We start from the raw sequence: 8,105 nt of genomic DNA on the forward strand, positions 1-8,105 counted from the left end.
AGATTCATATGATGGGTCAGTGTCAATGAGATTCATATGATGGGTCAGTGTCAATGAGATTCATATGATGGGTCAGTGTCAATGAGATTCATATGATGGGTCAGTGTCAATGAGATTCATATGATTGGTCAGTGAATATCAAACAAAACATACATGTATTGTGTAACATGAAGTCCTATGAGTGTCATCTGATGAAGATGAAAAATGGCTTATGGACAACAAAGTCAAGGTATTGGAGTGGCCATCACATGACCTCGATCCTATCAGAAATGTGTTGGCAGAAGCGTGTGCGAGCAAGGAGGCCTACCAACATGACTCAGTTACACCAGCTCTGTCAGAAGGAATGGGCCAAAATTCACCCAACTTATTGTGGGAAGCTTGTGGTAGGCAACCCGGAACGTTTGACCCAAGTTAAACAATTTAAAGGCAATGCTAACAAATTCTAATTGAGTGTATGCAAACTTATGATCCACTGGGAATGTGATGAAAGAAATACAAACTGAAATAAATAATTATCTCTGCTATTATTATGACATTTTACATTCTTAAAGTAAAGTGGTGATCCTAACTGACCTACGACTGGGAATTTTTACTAGTATTAAATGTCAGCAATTGTGAAAACTGAGTTTAAATGTATTTGGCTAAGGTGTATATAAACTTCTGACTTCAAATGTATATATACACTGTTTATGTCACACCCTGTCCTTAGTTATCTTTGTTTTCTTTATTTTGGTTAGGTCAGGGTGTGACGAGGGTGGTATGTGTGTTTTTAATTGTCAAGTTTTTTTTGTACATTTCTGGGGTTTTGGTTTGTCTAGGTAAATGTAGGTCTATGGTGGCCTGAATTGGTTCCCAATCAGAGGCAGCTGTTTATCGTTGTCTCTGATTGGGGATCCTATTTAGGTTGCCATTTTCCATTTTGGCTTTGTGGGTTATTGTCTATGTGTAGTTGCATGTTAGCACTTGTGTTTATAGCGTCACAGTCATTTTGTTCTTCAGTGTTCTTCATTTAAATAAAGAAGAATGTATTCATCTCACACCTTGGTCTCCTCGTTATGACGAACGTGACAGTTTATATATATTATAATAAGAAGGCAAATACCCTCGCATGCCAAAGTTGCCAACCACTGTTCTATTGGTTGCAGGAATTTTGTATAATCATTTGAATTTAAACATTTTACTTTTTAAATCGGGAGTCATTTTGTGTATCATTTCATAAACCATGTGCCATGGAATCAGTACATCAAAAATCTCAACTTTTTTGCAACAGCTGTCAGACACCTGTATGGCACAGCTTTCAACCTGTAGGGTGCAGCTGTCAACCTGTAGGGTGCAGCTTTCAACCTGTATGGTACAGCTGTCAACCTGTAGGGTGCAGCTGTCAACCTTTATGGTACAGCTGTCAACCTTTATGGTACAGCTGTCAACCTGTAGGGTGCAGCTTTCAACCTGTATAGTACAGCTGTCAACCTGTAGGGTGCAGCTGTCAACCTTTATGGTACAGCTGTCAACCTGTAGGGTGCAGCTGTCAACCTGTATGGTACAGCTGTCAACCTGTAGGGTGCAGCTGTCAACCTGTAGGGTACAGCTGTCAACCTGTACGGCACAGTTGTCAACCTGTACGGCACAGCTGTCAACCTGTACGGCACAGCTGTCAACCTGTAGGGTGCAGCTGTCAACCTGTAGGGTGCAGCTGTCAACCTGTAGGGTGCAGCTGTCAACCTGTACGGCACAGCTGTCAACCTGTACGGCACAGCTGTCAACCTGTATGGTGTAGCTGTCAACCTTTATGGTACAGCTGTCAACCTGTAGGGTGCAGCTGTCAACCTTTATGGTACAGCTGTCAACCTGTATGGTACAGCTGTCAACCTGTAGGGTGCAGCTGTCAACCTTTATGGTACAGCTGTCAACCTTTATGGTACAGCTGTCAACCTGTATGGTACAGCTGTCAACCTGTAGGGTGCAGCTGTCAACCTTTATGGTACAGCTGTCAACCTGTAGGGTGCAGCTGTCAACCTTTATGGTACAGCTGTCAACCTGTATGGTACAGCTGTCAACCTTTATGGTACAGCTGTCAACCTGTATGGTACAGCTGTCAACCTGTAGGGTGCAGCTGTCAACCTGTAGGGTGCAGCTGTCAACCTGTAGGGTGCAGCTTTCAACCTGTAGGGTGCAGCTGTCAACCTTTATGGTACAGCTGTCAACCTGTAGGGTGCAGCTGTCAACCTGTATGGTACATCTGTCAACCTGTAGGGTGCAGCTGTCAACCTGTAGGGTGCAGCTGTCAACCTGTATGGTACAGCTGTCAACCTTTATGGTACAGCTGTCAACCTGTATGGTACAGCTGTCAACCTGTAGGGTGCAGCTGTCAACCTGTAGGGTACAGCTGTCAACCTGTAGGGTGCAGCTGTCAACCTGTAGGGTACAGCTGTCAACCTGTAGGGTGCAGCTGTCAACCTGTAGGGTGCAGCTGTCAACCTTTATGGTACAGCTGTCAACCTGTAGGGTGCAGCTGTCAACCTGTAGGGCGCAGCTGTCAACCTGTATGGTACAGCTGTCAACCTTTATGGTACAGCTTTCAACCTGTAGGGTGCAGCTGTCAACCTTTATGGTACAGCTGTCAACCTGTATGGTACAGCTGTCAACCTGTAGGGCGCAGCTGTCAACCTGTATGGTACAGCTGTCAACCTTTATGGTACAGCTGTCAACCTGTATGGTACAGCTGTCAACCTTTATGGTACAGCTGTCAACCTTTATGGTACAGCTTTCAACCTTTATGGTGCAGCGTTCAACCTTTATGGTACAGCTGTCAACCTTTATGGTACAGCGTTCAACCTTTATGGTACAGCTGTCAACCTTTATGGTGCAGCGTTCAACCTTTATGGTACAGCTGTCAACCTTTATGGTGCAGCGTTCAACCTTTATGGTACAGCTGTCAACCTTCATGGTGCAGCGTTCAACCTTTATGGTGCAGCGTTCAACCTTTATGGTGCAGCGTTCAACCTTTATGGTACAGCTGTCAACCTTTATGGTGCAGCATTCAACCTTTATGGTACAGCGTTCAACCTTTATGGTACAGCGTTCAACCTTTATGGTACAGCTGTCAGCCTTTATGGTGCAGCGTTCAACCTTTATGGTACAGCTGTCAACCGTTATGGCACAGCTGTCAATTTTCATGGTCCTTAAATTAAACGGGTGTACTTTTAATGTACACCAGTTTGCAGGGTGGACAGACAAGTTTCTTACCTTCTCACCCTTCCACTTGCTTCCTCCATTTTTGAGGTAATGCTGCAATCAGTTGGTTGTAATGTTGGATAGAGCAGACATTTCCATATATTTGTGTTAGCTGCATGTGTGACATAACTCCACCAGTCCTGTATATGATATAATTCACAAAGATTATACAACTTTTTTTAAACATAAAATAATGTTTTTCTAATAAATGTGTATATTTGAGTTTAACCACAATATTGTTTGTAATATTTGTTCTGTCTTTTCTGGTGGATTCAACTGAAATTGCAACCAGCATTCTATGTCTTGTTTTAACAACAGCAATATTTTGGACATGATTTCATTTTGTAATAGCTGAAAGTGAGAGATCTGAATGAAGGGGAACGGGCCATTCTGAACACGGGGTGAGCCATTCTTACTAATCTGCTGGAGAACCCGTTTGGATTTAAGTATAGTTTTTGTATGACTGAAGCCTTAAGTGAGAGGTCCAATGCTTTCATATTTAATAACAATTTATCACAGTGATTTTTCCACAAATAGACAGGTGTTTGTCTTTTCCATAGTAGCAAGATCTTACCTATTTTGGCTAGCTTTCTATTAAAATGTGTTGTTTGAGATCATTTATTTATTTTGGGATATGAATACCGAGTATGCCCACTTCACCGTCAGACCATTTTATTGGTAAACTACAAGGATAATGTAAAAGTATTTTTTAGCAATTGAATAAGTAATATGGTGCATTTATCATAATCCGGTTGTAATCCAGAGAGGATAGAAAAAGTATCTAGATCCTCTATGAGGCTGTGGAGGGATTCTAATTGTATCTAGATCCTCTATGAGGCTGTGGAGGGATTCTAATTGCATCTAGATCCTCTATGAGGCTGTGGAGGGATTCTAATTGTATCTAGATCCTCTATGCGGCTGTGGAGGGATTCTAATTGTATCTAGATCCTCTATGAGGCTGTGGAGGGATTCTAATTGTATCTAGATCCTCTATGAGGCTGTGGAGGGATTCTAATTGTATCTAGATCCTCTATGCGGCTGTGGAGGGATTATAATTGTATCTAGATCCTCTATGAGGCTGTGGAGGGATTCTAATTGTATCTAGATCCTCTATGAGGCTGTGGAGGGATTCTAATTGTATCTAGATCCTCTATGAGGCTGTGGAGGGATTCTAATTGTATCTAGATCCTCTATGAGGCTGTGGAGGGATTCTAATTGTATCTAGATCCTCTATGCGGCTGTGGAGGGATTCTAATTGTATCTAGATCCTCTTTGAGGCTGTGGAGGGATTCTAATTGCAGATTTAAAAGAAAACATGAATCGTCAACGTACAATGACACCTCTTTTAAACCCTGGATTTCTAATCCCTTGATATTATTATTGGATGTGATTTTAATAGCTAACATATTGACGGCCATAATAAACAGATATGCTGATAGTGGAAAACCTTGTTTTACTCCTCTTCACAATTTAAGACTTTCTGGAAAGTAGCCATTATTTACTATTTTACACCTGGGGTTACTATACATAAATTTAACCCATTGTATAAGAGATTCTCCAAAAATCGAAATAATTTTTAAATTCCAGTCGTACTTTATCAAAGGCCTTTTCAAAGTCAGCTATGAATACCAAGCCTGGTTTCCAAGATTTTTCATAGTGTCTTATATTATCTCCAATGTATCGTCCATGTAAAAAATATCTCTGATTAGGATTAATAATATCCGACAATACCTTTTCTATCCTATGCGCTATGCATTTTGCTAGAATTTTGGCATCACAAGACTGAAGTGTAAGGGGTCTCCAGTTTTTCAGGTGGACTGGATCGTTATATTTACCACCCGGGTCCTGTTTCAGTAAGAGTGAAATCAGACCTTCTGGCTGAAGTATACCATTTTTATAGGAGTGGGTTAAAACATGTTAATAACATGTTAATCATGTTAAATATTAGCCACTATCAGTATCAACCATCTGTAATAGTCACAAATATTGAACTGCAAATTTACTGTTAGTTTCCTTCATTTGATAGCCTCCAGTTTGTATCATTCCATTTAATTCCATTGTTTTGTTTATCTTAATTTGCTTCCTCTATAAAACCTATCAAGTCTGTGTGATTGTTGCTGAGGATCCCTAGTAATAGTTGATCATATTTGATGTAAAGATGTGGGCTAGTTAAATAATTATGGAGCGCAGACCAAGCTGTAACAGTTTGGCGCAATACTTGGCAGTGTCATCACACAGCTCCATGGTCAGTGAGGGCAATAGGTCAGGGTATACTATTGATCCCCATTCTGAATACATTCTCTATAGACTACATTCCAATGTTGTGCCGATCAAATTAATGGTACACAGTATTTAAAAGGCTTGCTTTAGATATATGAACAGAACAACCAATGAAAGAACAATTCCCTGATCCAATTGGTAGGCCACCCAGTGGGTGTGTTTTCTGGGATTGTATTACATTCATTCAGTGCGTACTGGGAGCCACACCAGCAAACCTCGTTACACACCTGCATAAGTTAGAATACATAGCCCTATGGGCCCTGGTCAAAAGAAGTGCACTGAATAAGAGACAGGGTGCCATTTTGCCCACAGACAAGGTGTCATAGACAGATAGAGGGACCTTTGATCTTGAAATACTGACCGTGAGTCAGTAACCCTCCAACCTGCCTGTCACTTCTGACCCAACAACCTGCCACCTCTGACCCAACAACCTGTACACCGGCAATTGACTGGTGTGTGTGTGTGTGTGTGTGTGTGTGTGTGTGTGTGTGTGTGTGTGTGTGTGTGTGTGTGTGTGTGTGTGTGTGTGTGTGTGTGTGTGTGTGTGTGTGTGTGTGTGCGTGTGCGTGTGCGTGTGCGTGTGTGTGTGTGGTCACAGTCCAGCCCCATAAACTTTGTCTACTCAATATATTTGTTTCTTTATGGTGCCATCTATCGAATCACCATTATCACCATCATGTGTAACTCTGTGTTGTCTGTTCACTCTGCTATGCTTTATCTTGGCCAGGTCGCAGTTGCAAATGAGAACCTGTTCTCAACTAGCCTACCTGGTTAAATAAAGGTGAAATAAAAAATAAATAAAATAAAAATTAGGATCACACTTGGCTGCAGTTCTGCAATTTTTTCACTAGAGGTCATGTGTGTTTTGGCTATTGAAGAGAGCAGTCAAGCACCAGTATAAAGTCTTCCAGATGGGGGAGAAAAAATGGAGAGAAGCCATTTCTGTCTACTATTGAGACGCCAGGTCAACAATCTCATTGCCTATAGTTATATCTCCACAATACATACTATCTCTCTACAATACATACAACCATTGGCAGGATGCTTTCTCTGTTGTCAGTCCCTAGACCATAATACAGTATGTAGCTACAACTGTAGCATAGACATTCTTTTTTCAGCCTCAGTATTGTATAAAGCCCTGTGTGCCTTACAGATTACTCTGTTGTCACAGAATCAGTGGTGTAAAGTACTTAAGTAAACATACTTTAAAGTACTACTTAAGCAGTTTTTGGGGGTATATGTTCTTTACTCTACTATTTATATTTTTGACAACATGTACTTTAAGTTCACGACATTCCTAAAGAAGTAATGTACTTTTTACTCCATACATTTTCCCTGACACACAAAAGTACTTGTTACATTTGGAATGCTTAGAAGGACAAGGAAATGGCCAAATTCACACACTTATCAAGGGAACATTCCTGGTCATCCCTACTGCCTCTGATCTGCGGACTCGCTAAACACAAATGCTTTGTTTGTAAATTATGTCTGAGTGTTGGAGTGTGCCCCTGGCTATCCGTAAATACAAATTTAAAAAATTAAAGACAATTGTGCTGTCTGCTTCATATAAGGAATTTGAAATTATTTACAGGGCCTTCGGAAAGTATTCAGACCTCTTGACTTTTTCCACATTTTATTACGTTACAACCTTATTCTAAAATTGATTCAATAAATAAAGTTCATCAACAATCTACACACAATACCCCATAATGGCAAAGCAAAAACTTGTTTTTAGAAATGTTTGCAAATGTATTGAATATTAAAACCAGATAAACCTTATTCACATAAGTATTCAGACCCTTTGCTATGAGACTCAAAATTGAGCTCAGGTGCATCCTGTTTCCATTGATCATCCTTGATGTTTCTACAACTTGATTGGAGTCCAACTGTGGTAAATTCAATAGATTGGACATGATTTGAAAAGGCACACACCTGTCTATATAAGGTCACACAGTTGACAGTGCATGTCAGAGCAAACACCAAGCCATGAAGTCCAAGGAATTGTCCGTAGAGCTCCGAGACATGATTGTGTTGAGGTTTTGAACGGTCATCCAACTAGGAATTCCAAGTTGGGAACTCGGGCCTCTTTCTAGAGCTCCGACCTGAAGATCACCGACGTCATGATTCAACAGTGTTTTTTTCAGAGTTCCCAGTTGTCTTGAAAGCACCATAAATCCAGAGAATGCCAGCCCACAAGAAGGACCGCCACTCCACCTTCCTGTTCAAGTGAGCACAACAACGGTGAGCTCACATCCAAAAATGTATTATATGCTGCTGCATAAATGATGTAATATGCCAGGGAGATATGTATATTGTAGCTAAGAAAGTAATACTAAGTGTATGTTGTGTAGTAAGCTGTTAGTATCCCATGTGCCTCACCCTAATAATTTGGTCCCTTTCCCCCTCATAACTTAGCCTACTGTTCTGACTTGGTAGTGCACATAAAGCCTATAGACTGTTTTAGAGAAATGTCATAATCGAATATTGTAGGAGCTTTCATTGTCTGCTTACATGCCCCCTTTATTTATCCTACATTTCTGACTTTGTCTACAGGGAGAATACTGTAAAAAAACGGCCCATATTCTGAATTC

This window comes from Oncorhynchus nerka, linkage group LG10 (assembly GCF_034236695.1).
Source record: "Oncorhynchus nerka isolate Pitt River linkage group LG10, Oner_Uvic_2.0, whole genome shotgun sequence".
Lineage (NCBI taxonomy): Eukaryota > Metazoa > Chordata > Actinopteri > Salmoniformes > Salmonidae > Oncorhynchus > Oncorhynchus nerka.